Below are 7,660 nucleotides of genomic sequence, written 5' to 3'. Positions count from 1 at the left end.
TATATTATACATAATTAACATTTTGGGTTTTTCCTCTAAAATGATAATAGAGCTGGAATTATAGCACATCATTTCATACTTTTATATTTAATGTCCTTTTTAGATATTTCCAACTCTCAACACCTAAGTATAAGTGCATAGTGCAACTCTAAGACATCCTGATGAATAAGGTTCTTCTATAAGAAATTTCAATTTTTATTCTTGTTCCAGTTCATGATTTCCCTTCTATTCAAGAAAAGGAAAAAGATGGAAGAAGGTGTCAAGAGGGAAAGGAAGAATGCTTTTGTTCTCACATCCTCCTAAACAAATGAAGCTTGCTCTGGAAAAAGGTGATCATTAATAGGGATTAAAAGCACTTTCTATCACTAGTTCAAGAGTCAAGATACCATCCTCATTTGGCTCTCATAGCTTTCAAGCACATGGACCAGTGGTGGACCATTGACCATGGTCAGCACAAGGACAGAGAACCCCATTAAATGTACTAAGCCATAGTTCTCAAGGTTTAGTAGCTTTGTCATTTAATTTTGAATCACCCTGAAACTCCATGCTTCTCTATCTCTATACAGACAACAATTTGGTGATTTAGAACTGAGCCATCATCCAGAAAGGTGCACTGATATTATTTTTACCATCAACCCATTAAACCTTAAAGGAGATTATCAGGTTAGACAAGATTATCCTCAAAAACCTACACCATCTATACTCTTCTTTTTTCTTCCCACCTAATTAATCCTTCATGTCAATGCTTTCCACTGATACAGTGGATATCACCTCTGCATATCTCTCAAATATATTGCCTATGCCAGATTACTTCTTGCAGATTTCAGCTTTTCATTATCACTATTCTCATATTCTCTCTCTCCTTCTGTCTCTCTTTCTCTAACTCCCTCCCCTCTTAGTACAACAGCATGATCTACTATCTTCCATATTTTTTTAAAAAAGTCTTAGTACACATCCTTTTTAACTCCCAGCAATGTTTTGCCTCTCTGATGTAGCCAAATTTTGGTCTATAGCATTTTTTTGAAGTCAGAGAGTAGAAACATTAATTAATTAATTACCCTTGGTGCATGGTCCTGGTTGTCCTCTCTTCCCTTTTCATATGGTTTGGCAGAAAGCTGATTCAGCAGCACAGAACAAGCTCATCCATACAAAGCAGTCTCTCTCCATCTCAAACCAGTGCCATCTGTATGTGACCTGTCCTACCTACATTACTGTCTCACAAGGCTACATCCTCTGAGAGGGATGCTTCCATCATTTCATGCTTAACTAGAGTCCCTGATTTTTCTCAGCTTCTCTATAAATATAGGCACACTTTTGCCTGCTTTTCTAATTGGTTGAGCATGAAACTCACAATATATGCATCTTACTGACTCTCTTGCAGCTATGATTCCCTGATAGACACACCATAGGGACTGGTGAGTCTGCACCTGTGTCCCTGGCATCAGTCCCTCCATTACTTCCATTTTCCAGTCTAACAGACACTCTTATCATTTTAGCATTCAACACGTCATTTCCTCTTTTTGACCCTTGTTTCTATAAGTCCATACCCATGGGTCTTAATTTTTAAAGTTCATCAGAATCACCAAAGTTTCTGTTTTCAGTAGGTCTGATGTGGGTTCTGAGAGTTTGCATTTCTAACATGATCCCAGGAGATTATGATGTCTTTGTTCTGCAGACCATGCTCTGAAAACAACCACTCTAAACTATTATGGAAATTTCATTTATCTTTACAAGCTCCTCACTTATTTTCCCACTATTGTGAATGCTTCTCATCATTCTCTTCGCCAGATCATCTCTTTTATATGATCTCTAATTTCTCTTTAGGGATTGCTTTCTCCTTGTACATTTATGTCTATGGATGTATCCATGTGCTGCTGACTCTGATCATTCTTTTCTCTGTCTCCATTATTTTATATAAAGCTGACTAGTGTTTAAACCTGAATCATTTCATCATGCTGTGGTGAGGGCTAAGTGGTTATCCTCGATTACTTTAGCCAAAGCAAAGCTTGTCTTATGATAATTCATAAAGAATACCATCAACAAGTATTCAAATATAGAGTATATAATTACTCCTACCAGAAAAAAATTGTACTGAGCTCTATTTTCAGTGACTTCCTGAAAAGATTTATATGACAGGGATTCTGTCAAGGTTTACAATTATTTTTATGTAATTTTATCCAGCACTCAAAAATTTTATTGGTGAGATGCTTGAAAAGAAGCAGTCACTTAACAAAATGAAAATGCAGTTATTCAAATGATTGACACCATTAAATCTTTCATGTTGAAAAGAAATATTCATCATCTTTTTATGTAAGAAAATACTTATTTCTAGAAATTTATTCTAATTGCATTACTTTTTAAAGTTATATATGAAATCTAGTGTGGCTAACTAGCACACCCCAGTGCATGGAAACAGGAATAAAAATATAATTACAAGTTATATTAAGAAGTCCTCATTCTTTTGCCATGTCTATCCTCCTTAAATTCTCAAGAAATGTTCACTTATAACTATGTTATTCATAAAAATGCTTATATTTATGATGTTGTTGACTTGTTATTTAAATAAACAATTTCTTCCAAGTCATTTGTCAATTCATTTGAAAAAGTAAGGTTTAATATTTATGGGATTTGTTTTTCAATAAAATTATTCAAAAGTAATGGATCTTATTTGAAGATTCTTTTTCATAGTTGTATTTCTAAAAATTCAGAATTGTGTTCTCTATTTTGTGGCTGTCAAACAAATGAAAATTTGGGATAAATAAAGAAAACAGGTATTTTTGTTTAAAGTCATTGGTATTTTAGGAAAAATTTATTGCTGTAGTCTGACTTAACCTCCCCAACTATGTTAATAGGCATGCTTGGGAGATTTGATTGGGAGTAATTTTTTTTTTTTAATTTCACAGACTTAAAGGCACTATGACTTGCTTCTGTCCAATGGAACACAGCAAAGTTAAAGGAAAGTGCATGATTTTGTTACATTGATTGCAAGGCTCATCCTGCTAAGAGACCCTCTTTTGCTACACATTTCCAGAATGCAGGGTGCAAAGTGAACAGAACCATACAACAAACAGCTCAGGATAGTCATTGACTGACCACAAGCAAGAAACGGTTGTCATGGTCTGGCAGCTTCTGAGAAACTAAGGCTGCTAACAACTTCATGAGCTTGGAAGTAGATTATCTTCCAGTCACTGCTCAGTGAGAACCGAGTCCTGCTGTCATGCAAAAAACCCAGCTAAACCTAAACGGTGCTGGAATCCCTGACCCACAGATACTATGAGATGATACATGTCTACTGCATTTAGCTGCTACGTTCAGGATGTTACTGTGCAGAAATTTATAACTAACACAGCAGGGGACCTAGTTGTGATTATTTTCTAATTTAACAAAAAGTGAGTTCACCTAGTCTTCTTGTAGGAACTTCAATAAATGATGAATATAGTGGAAATTATGAAATGAGTTCTGAAAGCTCAGGGAAATTTCAACATCTAATGAGCTTTACGTAGCATTTACTCAGATAATATACATGATTAGATATTTTGATTTTTGAAACAACAAAGACATTTAATTAAGAATATGTTGGACTATTTGGTGATTTCTGCCTAGGTTCACAGTATTACTATGAATATTTTTTAAAACATGCAAATATATATATATATATATATAATTACTCTTCAGTAAAATATGGAAAAAGCATAACTGTATTGACCTGAAACATAATCACATTATTTGTACATGTATTTGTTTTTACTAAAGATCTAGGGTAAACCTAAAATAAATAGAAGCAATAAGGCATTTTTGATTTCTCAGTCAATAATTGTATTCCAGAGTTTATATATATTCTGGTGTCTTTATTTTTTTTGAGAAGTAAATCAACATCAGAAAAACCATTAGTTAAAATTATATATAATATATTAATGACAGATAGATGGATGATTGAAAGATAGGGGCCAGGGATTTAGCTCAGTGGTTCTGCCAAGTGCCTCACAAGCACAAGGACCAGAGTTCAATCCCAGGTACCAAAAAAAAAAAAAAGAAAGGTAGGAGAAAGATAGATGGCATGTGTCTTTCCTCATTTTCTTTCTTGAAAAACTTGAGTTAAGGCTATTTGGGTTTTTTTTCTTTTTTTCTTTTCTCTTTTTTTGTGGGTTGTTTTGGTACTGGGGATTAAACTCAGGACCTTCCACTTGTGAGGTAGGTGGCAAAACCACTGAGTTAAATTCCTGGCCCAAGGATATTTGGTTTTAAAGTCCTTTTAATTCATACTAAATCTTCAAGTTCATAGCTGCCATCTAGTCTCTCCATAAACCTGTGCTTATGAGTAGTCTCTCACTGGTTATTTCTATTACGTATACTGTAATCTCTTTCCATTCTTCTCATTTTCCCAATACAAAATCTTGCTAGAGAATCATTGAATCACTCTTTACTGCAAAAATTAGATCATGATTTCATGTTTAGCAAAAGGCTTGTTGCTAGGCTAGGTCTGATATGTGGTCCAATATATCTTCCCACCGTTCACAGCAAAAGACCAACTGCATAAATTATTATTGTGGAATACTAGAAAAAAGGCATGTGAGTCTACATCTATAAATCCTTTGTCTACAGTCTTTATTGTTAGCTTTCTGATGCATGTTATCAATCTCACCTGAACTATAAAGCAGTTATTATGTCTCACCCTGGATGACACTGCTGGTAGATCTGTGGCAGGGGAAAAATGTTGCCTAGTTTTTACACTTTAAATTTGTGGTTAAGGAAAGCAGTGGAGTGGGGCATAGCAAAGATTAGTGGGTTAACATACATTCAACAGAAGGCAAGTGATTTTGGATCCACAAATATGTTCTCTGTACATTTTGCTTATGGAAAGGTTCTAATTTTTCCTTCTTTCATGCCCACTATTCATCTGTAGAACAGAGTGCAGTTATTTAACATACAACCTGTATTTGAAGTTCTTTTGTGCACTCTTTTTTATTTTATTGATTAAAAAATTACTAATCTCAGCCAAGAGAGTTAGAATTTTTTTCATAAGTTAGTTTCATCTTTTCAAGTGGTTTCATTTACCTGTTTATGGCATGACCTTGGCATGTATTTTATCATTCATACCATTTAAAGCATACCTATTCAAGACCTAAGCATTTAATAATTATCTAATGGTATAGTATTTAATGGTTTGTTCCTTGAATCTCTTAGTAGGAGGCTGGTCATTCTTTATTTCCCTCTTCCTTCATTTTTAAAAAATTCATTCAGTTTTCTATTAATATTTATGAAACTATTAATATTTATGGCTATATTTGTGAGGTACAAGAAATAGTATGTACAGATGTGTAGATATATTTGGTGTTCCCACCTGTGGGATTCTAGTATGAAGAAAGAAACTATAACAAATCCCATTTTCTCAACTATCTCTAGGTTTCCTGAGAGTAGGCTTTCAAACCTGTATTAAAATTTAATAAGGTAAAAGGACTAGGGTGCCATGTCTTGTGTATTTTCTGGGGAGAGGTGGAACATTAGAAACTTAGCAAAATATTTAATTAGAAAAAAATTCTAAATACATACACTGACTCTAAGGGTGGAAAGAGCAGTGTGGTATTCCTTACATGAATTCTAGTCTGGAAATTTGTTTAAAAAAAAAAAAACTCTCCAAGATTCTTGAAAGAACTTAAAACCAAAAGAGTAATGTGATCCATGAAAGAGTAAATTATTGTCTCCAAATACAGTCCCATTCTATAGTTCTGGGCATAAGGGCATGAATGTATGAATTTGGTGGATTTGGAAATGAGGCAAAATATGTTATTTACTCATTTATTTATATTTTTTGGCACCAGATATCAAACTTGGGACCTTGCACTTGGAAGGCAGGCAATGGAACTAATGAGCTAAATCCCAGCCCAAATCTGTTATTTAATCCCTCCCCATCCCCAACTATACCCCATTGTTACTTTCAAATTTTCTACTTATCATTAGCTTTCAGAAATTTGCATGATCCAGTCAAGGATTTATGCCTATATACTATTCACTCTGTCTATGTTTCATTCTTTAAAAAAATTAAATACATGAAATGAATGAATAAATGCATGAATAAGGTGCTCAATGCTCAGGTTATGGATTTGAAAGAACAATGCACTATATACAAGTAGTTAATAAGACATTGTCAAGTGACAAGAAATTAATAGAGTAGTCTCATCTTTGTAACATGTTCTCTGTTTATCCCAGAAACAGAAAAGCCTGTGACGGTAAGGTTCTTTGAACCAGTGTTTAGCTCTCAAGATGGTTAAAACAATTATATCATGTACTGTAACTCAAACTTACTACCCCTGATTTTTCAACATATAACCTTTTGAAAATGAGCAATTGCCAAGAATTTTGTTTTTTTTTTTTTGTTTTTTTTTGTTTGTTTGTTTGTTTTTGGTTTTGTTTTGTTTGTTTTTTTGAAACAGGGTCTCACTATGTAGTTGAGACTGACCTGGAACTCACTATGTAGCCCAGGCTGGTCTTGAACTCACAGTGATCCTCCTGCCTCAGTTTCTCTAGTACTGGGATTACAGGCATGCGCCACCACGCCTGGCGGCAAGAATTTTGGAAACATGATTTTTCAGGATTCTGAGTCAAGAAGTCCATGTAAATCTGTGTGGTTTTTATTTAGATTTGTGTCTATTTACATATTCATCTTAAATCAAATAAAATGTTTCCCAATTATACCACATTTGCTTCATTTATCTTGGTTTTATGCTTGTTACATAAACATTGTATTGTATTGTATTGTATTGTATTGTATTGTTTTTTATTTTTTGTTTTTGGTATAGGGGATTGAACTAAGGACCTCGTGCTTGCGATGCAGGCACAGTGCCGCTAAGCTAAATCCTCAGCCTACATAAACATATTTCAGAATTGATACTTTGTAAGATTCAAAATGCAATTCTACTAATAATTTGAATTCCAGTATATTTTCTGCCCAAGTATTACTAGTAAGCAGCTACGTAAGCATGAAACCATATTCCAACACATAATATTACAAAACAATTTCTTCCAGTAATGCTCAGCTGCTGCAGGAGAATGTCAGCCCTATGATGTGAGTGACCTTCCCCTAAAGCCAGTTGGAAACACACCTGACCATGCTGATCCCTGGTACAAATCTTCCACTAAGACAATGTAAGATCTCTTTATAGTGCACCCAATGCAAGAGCGGATGTTAGAAGCTTTGGGATTTCTATCGTTTCCATTCTCCACATAGCTTAACATCATATTTAGCTATCACTACATAGACTTCCACTGCCAATGTATGGCTTAGCTTCAAATCTGGAATTCTATGCTTTGTCTTCATTTTATTGGAATCAAGTTTGTGTAAATTGTTAAAGAGGTGCATTACTTATACACATTCTTATTGTAGTGCCTTTAGCACCAATAAAGAAGTCACCAGAAATTTAGACAATGATTTATTTTACAAAAGTATAGAGGCACATGGTAGAAATTTGATCATGAAATTTTTGCCAGCTTTATTGAGCTATAATCAGTATACTATAAAATTCCACACCTTAAATATCATTTGAGGGATTTTTAGTTAATTTTTTGTAGTTAGAAAACAATATTGAAGCTTATTTCCAATATAGCATTTCCTTTACCCCTGTTTTAATATTATTGTCATACATATATTATTTTTCTTATATAT

Source organism: Fukomys damarensis, unplaced genomic scaffold (genome assembly GCF_012274545.1).
Source record: "Fukomys damarensis isolate Sample0158 unplaced genomic scaffold, DMR_v1.0_HiC HiC_scaffold_38, whole genome shotgun sequence".
Taxonomy (NCBI): domain Eukaryota; kingdom Metazoa; phylum Chordata; class Mammalia; order Rodentia; family Bathyergidae; genus Fukomys; species Fukomys damarensis.
The sequence above is the reverse complement of the archived record's forward strand: the minus strand, read 5'-3'. Positions refer to the sequence as shown.